Genomic DNA, 6,514 nt, shown 5'->3' on the forward strand with positions numbered 1-6,514 from the left:
AGCAATAAAGAGCAACAGAGAACATGCATGAATCACTAAAGAACATAATATAAAAGGATAATCAAATATATAACTCATCACAATCTGAACATAATCTCATAATCCATCGTATCCCACCAAACCGAGCATAGCAATAGTAGGAAAATTACATAGATGCCTTGATCATGTAGGGCAGCTCACAAGGGCTAGTCATGGAAGCACAAGATTGGAGAGAAGAAATCACATAGCTACTTGATACGTCTCCAATGTATCTATAATTTTTTATGGTTTCATGCTATTATCTTGTCAAACTTTGGATGTTTTGTATGCATTATATATATTATTTGGGACTAACTTATTAACTCAGTGCCAAGTGCCAGTTCCAATTTTTCCATGTTTTCGACCCCTTTCAGAGGAGGATTTTGAACGGAGTCCAAACGGAATGAAACTGTCAAAAAGATGTTTTCCGGAACAAAAAAAGATCGAAAAGCCGGAGAATCAGGGCAGGGGCCCACTAGGGACCCCACAAGCCCTCATGGCGCGGCCCCCTGGCTTGTGGGCTCCCTAAGGCTCCTTTGCCCTAAGTTTTGCACCTATATATTCCCAAAAATTCCATAAAAATCAGGAGATCATCGAAAGTACTTTTCCGCCGCCGCAAGCTTCTGTCTCCGCAAGATCCCATCCGGGGCACGTTTTGGTGCCCTGCCGGAGGGGGGATTCGGATACGGAGGGCTTCTTCATCAACACCATGACCTCTCCGATGATGCGTGAGTAGTTCACCATAGACCTACGGGTCCATATAGTAGCTATATGGCTTCTTCTCTCTCTTGGATCTTCAATACAAAGTTCTCCATGATCTTCATGGAGATCTATCCGATGTAATCTTCTTTTGCGGTGTGTTTGTCGAGATCCTATGAATTGTGGATTTATGATCAGATTATCTATAAATCTTATTTGAGTTTCTTCTGATCTCTCTTATGCATGATTTCATATCCTTGTAATTCTCTTCGAGTTGTGGGTTTTGTTTCGCCAACTAGATCTATGATTCTTGCAATGGGAGAAGTACTTGGTTTTGGGTTCATACCGTGCGGTGACCTCACCCAGTGACAAAAGGGGTAGCGAGGCACGCATCGTGTTGTTGCCATCCAGGGTAAAAAGATGGGGTTTTCATCATTGGTTTGAGATTATCCCTCTACATCATGTCATCTTGCTTAAGGCGTTACTCTGTTCATCATGAACTCAATACACTAGATGCATGCTGGATAGCAGTCGATGTGTGGAGTAATAGTAGTAGATGCAGAAATTATCGGTCTACTTGTCTCGGACTTGATGCCTATATGTATGATCATTGCCTTAGATATCGTCATGACTTTGCGCGGTTCTATCAATTGCTCGACAGTAATTTGTTCACCCACTGTAATACTTGCTATTTTGAGAGAAGCCTCTAGTGAACACTATGGCCCCCGGGTCTACTCCACACCATATTTTCAGCCTTACACTTTTTACTTCGTTGCATTTTCCGCCTTCAGATCTCACTTTGCAATCAATCTTGAAGGGATTGACAACCCCTTTATAGCGTTGGGTGCAAGCTCTTTTGTGTTTGTGCAGGTACTCTGGACTTGATGAGATTCTCCTACTGGATTGATACCTTGGTTCTCAAACTGAGGGAAATACTTACTGCTCCTGTGCTGCATCACCCATTCCTCTTCAAGGGAAAAACCAACGCAAGCTCAAGAGACGACAGAAGGATCTGTGGCACCATTGCTAGGGAAGTACTTTTGTTGACGTAGCAGAAGGATTTCTGGCACCGTTGCCGGGGAGGATCAAGTCAAGAACTCATCCAAGTAGGTGTCGCAAACTCATCTCTTGCATTTACTTTGTTTGCCAGTTGCCTCTCGTTTTCCTCTCCCCCACTTCTGAAAAACAAAAATTTACAAAAAAATATTTGCCCTTTTCTTTGTTTGCCTTTTTCATTTGCCTTTCCTTTGCTTGTGTGCCATGTGCCTTCAATATGCTTGCATCTTCGCTTGCTGAAAATCTAGTGATATGGATCCTAATCCACTTGCTAATCTCTTTAAGAGATACAATTATGTTGATCCAATTGCTAGTGAGTTGAGTGCACTTGACTATCTTTATGGAGTTTTGCTTGAGATGCGTGAATCTAAAAATTGTGATGAAGAAATTCATGAAGTGATTCACGAGTGCTCCTTGAATGAAAAGCATGATTGCAATGGTTTCACTATGAATTCTATTAGTGACAATCATGCTAAAATATGCAAAACCCTAAGCTTGGGGATGCTAGTTTTGCTATGTCCATTACTTGTTGCAATGATATTTGCAATAATATTGAAAGTGGGATTGGAGAAGTCATGACTTTATTTGATGATAATCCCACTATTTGTGAAGAGCGTCAACTTTGCATGCATGTGGATCATGAAAAGAATATCCTTTGTGATAGCTATATTGTTGAATTTTATTATGATCCCACATGTATTTACTATGAGAGAGGAAAATATTGTGGTAGAAACTTTCATGTTACCATATCACCTCTCGTTATGTTGAGATTGACATTGTCTCTTTCTTCTTCCTTGCATATGGTAACTATTGATTGTCTTGACAATCTGTTTTCCTATAAAATGCCTATGCATAGGAAGTATGTTAGACTTAGATATGTTTGTCACATGTTTCATGATGCTCTCGTTGTGCTTCAATTCTTGTCTTTTGTGTGAGCATCATTGAATTTTCAATGCCTAGCTAAGGGCGTTAAACAATAGCGCTTGTTGGGAGGCAACCCAATGAATTTATTTCTTTTTCTTTCTGTTTTGTTGCGTCCACACTATCATAATTCTGTTGTGATTGTGTTTTTTGTGTTTGAGCCAAGCAAAACCTTTATGACTAGTCTTGGTAATGGTTGTTTGATCCTGCTGGAAAAAGACAGAAACTTTTTGCTCACGAGATGATTTTTCATTTTTATTCAGAAAGATATTTTGAGTTGATTCTTCTTTATTCTGGTTGATATGCCTTTTGCCCAAGAAGTCGTAATTTTTCAGAATTTTTGAGGTACTAGAAGTATACGAAGTATATAGATTGCTACAGACTGGTCTGTTTTTGTTGAGTTGGTTGCTTGTTTTGATGAAACTATGGTTAGTATCGGGGGGTACTAGCCATGGAAAAGTGAGAATACAGTAGCCCAACACCAATATGAATAGAATTCAAGTTTTCTACAGTACCTAAAGAGGTGGTAGTTTGTTTTCTTGTGCTAATGTTATCACGAGATTCTATTTAAGTTTTGTGTTGTGAAGTTTTCAAGTTTTGGGTGATGTTCTCATGGACAAAGAGATAAGGAGTAGAAAGAGCTCAAGCTTGGGGATGCCCAAGGCATCCCAAGCCAAATTCAAGGACAGCAAAAAGCCTAAGCTTGGGGATGCCCCGGGAAGGCATCCCCTCTTTCGTCTTCAATCCATCGGTAACATTACTTGGAGCTATATTTTTATTCACCACATGATATGTGTTTTGCTTGGAGCGTCTCGTATCTTAGGAGTATTTTCTTTTTATTGTGTCACAATCATCCTTTCTGCACACCTTTTTGATAGAGAGAGACATGCACTCATCGTGATTTTGCTAGAATGCTCATTATGCTTCACTTATATCTTTTGAGCTTGATAATTTTTCTCTATGTGCTTCACTTATATCTTTTAGAGCACGGCGGTGTGTGACTTGGTAGTTGGCTTATGCTATGAAAGTAGTACCAAAGGTGATAGGTACCCAAAGAGGATATAAAATCCTTCATCTTCATGTGCATTGAGTAGAAAGAGAGGTCTTGATTCCTCTCAATTAGTTTTGAGATGTGGATTCGGTAATATTAAAAGTTATGTTAGTAGGGTGTTGTGAATCTAGAAATACTTGTGTTGAAGTTAGTGATTCCCGTAGCATGCACGTATGGTGAACCGCTATGTTAGGAAGTCGGAGCATAATTGATCTATTGATTGTCATCCTTTGTGTTGAGGTCGGGATCGCGCGATGGTTAACACCTACCAACCCTTCCCCTAGGAGTATGCGTTTAACACTTTGTTTCGATTACTAATAAAAACTTTCGCAACAAGTATGTGAGTTCTTCATGACTAATGTGTGTCCATGGTATAGATGCACTTTCACCTTCCACCATTGCTAGCCTCCCTAGTGCCGCGCAACTTTCGCCGGTACACAAACCCACCATATGACTTCCTCAAAACAGCCACCACACCTACCTACTATGGCATTTTCATAGCCATTCTGAGATATATTGCCATGCAACTCCCACCGTTCTGTCTCATGACTTGTGTCGTCACTCTCATATTGCCATTGCATGATCGTAAGATAGCTAGCAAGATGTTTCAACGTCATACGCCAAGCTAGATCATTGCACATCCCGGTACACCGCCGGAGGCTTTTCCTATAGAGTCATCATCGTTCTAAGCTTTGAGCTGTGAGTAAATAAAAGTGTGATGATCATCATTATTAGAGCATTGTCCCATGTGAGGAAAAAAAGAGGCCAAAGAGCCCAAAAAAGAGAAAAAAAAGAGGCCTAAGAGCCCAATTAAAAATAAAAGAGAAAAAGAGAGAAGGGACAATGCTACTATCTTTTTCCACACTTGTGCTTCATAATAGCACCATGTTCTTCATGATTGAGAGCTTCTTGCTTTGTCACTACCATATGCTAGTGGGATTCTTCATTATATAACTTGGCTTGTATATTCCAATGATGGGCTTCCTAAAAATTGCCCTAGGTGTTCGTGAGCAAGCAAGTTGGATGCACACCCACTAGTTCTACTTTTGAGCTTTCACATACTTATAGCTCTAGTGCATCCCTTGTATGGCAATCCCTACTCATTCACATTGATATCTATTAATGGGCATCTCCATAGCCCTTTGATATGCCGAGTCAATGTGACCATCTCCTCCTTTTTGTATCACAACCACCACCACACTCTATTCCACCTATAGTGCTATATCCATGGCTCGCGCTCATGTATTGCGTGATAGTTATAAAAAGTTTGAGAAAGTAAGAGTGCGAAAACAATTACTTGGCCAATACTGGGGTTGTGCATGATTTACATTAGTTGTGTGAGGATGATAGAGCATAGCCAGACTATATGATTTTGTAGGGATAACTTTCCTTGGCCTTCTTATTTTGAAAGTTCATGATCACCTTACTAGTTTGCTTGAAGTATTATTGTTTACATGTCAATAGCAAACTATTGTTTTGAATCTTAGGAATCTGAACATTCATGTCACGTGAAAGAAGTTGCAAAGGACAACTATGCTAGGTAGCATTCCACATCAAAAATTCATTCTTTATCACTTCCCTACTCGAGGACGAGCAGGAATTAAGCTTGGGGATGCTTGATACGTCTCCAACGTACCTATAATTTTTGATGGTTTCATGCTATTATCTTGTCAAACTTTGGATGTTTTGTATGCCTTTTATATATTTTTTGGGACTAACTTATTAACTCAGTGCCAAGTGCCAGTTCCAGTTTTTTTCCATGTTTTTGACCCCTTTCAGAGGAGGATTTTGAACAGAGTCCAAACGGAATGAAACTGCCAAAAAGATTTTTTCCGGAACAGAAAAAGATCGGAAAGCCGGAAAATCAGGACAGGGGCCCACCAGGGACCCCACAAGCCCTCATGGCGCGGCCAGGGGGAGCCCGCGCCCCCTGGCTTGTGGGCTCTCCGAGGCTCATTTCCCTAAGTTTTGCGCCTATATATTCCCAAAAATTCCATAAAAAATCTGGAGATCATCGAAAGTACTTTTCCGCCGCCGCAAGCTTCTGTCTTCGCAAGATCCCATCTGGGGCATGTTCTGGTGCCCTGCCCGAGGGGAGATTCAGATACGGAGGGCTTCTTCATTGTCGGGACCCCGATCCTAAGCCATAGGAATCCAGCCTGTAACACATCGCATCCCTTTGCGGTCTCACGCACGGTTAACTCCACGGCTGCAGCCTTACTTTAGCCAGGACCGTTTGAGTCTTTTGACTCACGTATGCAATAGTGTCGCTAGCATTCCAATGTCAAAGAACCCGAATCGACAAGTCTAGTCATAAAGCAAAGTGGCAGCATCGCACAAGGACAGGCATACATGACCCAACAAAGCAGGTGTCGGTCACCAGCGAGTGTAGACAAGTTGTAGCAAGCTACCGGGACTCCATTACATCGCGTGACATTTCCCCAAAGGGGACAGACACAGCAGCTAAGAAGGACACATGCCGGTCAACCAATGTGTCCGGAGCAGTAGCGAGCTACCATGGCTCGTTGGATCACAAAGGGGCATTTCCCTGTAAGGAGTGCTACTAAAATTCACGACTAGGTAATCGAACCCCATACATGTCAAGTACGACACACGTACGCATGGCATACCGATATGTATAGATACATCGATGGCATCACAACATAACCATAACATACAAGCTTTATTTAAGAGGCTCAGAAGAGCCACACATATAATATTACACAGTGAGGGTCTCACGACCCATAATAGCAGTCATTCAGTTACAAG

This window comes from Hordeum vulgare, chromosome 3H (assembly GCF_904849725.1).
Source record: "Hordeum vulgare subsp. vulgare chromosome 3H, MorexV3_pseudomolecules_assembly, whole genome shotgun sequence".
Taxonomy (NCBI): Eukaryota; Viridiplantae; Streptophyta; class Magnoliopsida; order Poales; family Poaceae; genus Hordeum; species Hordeum vulgare.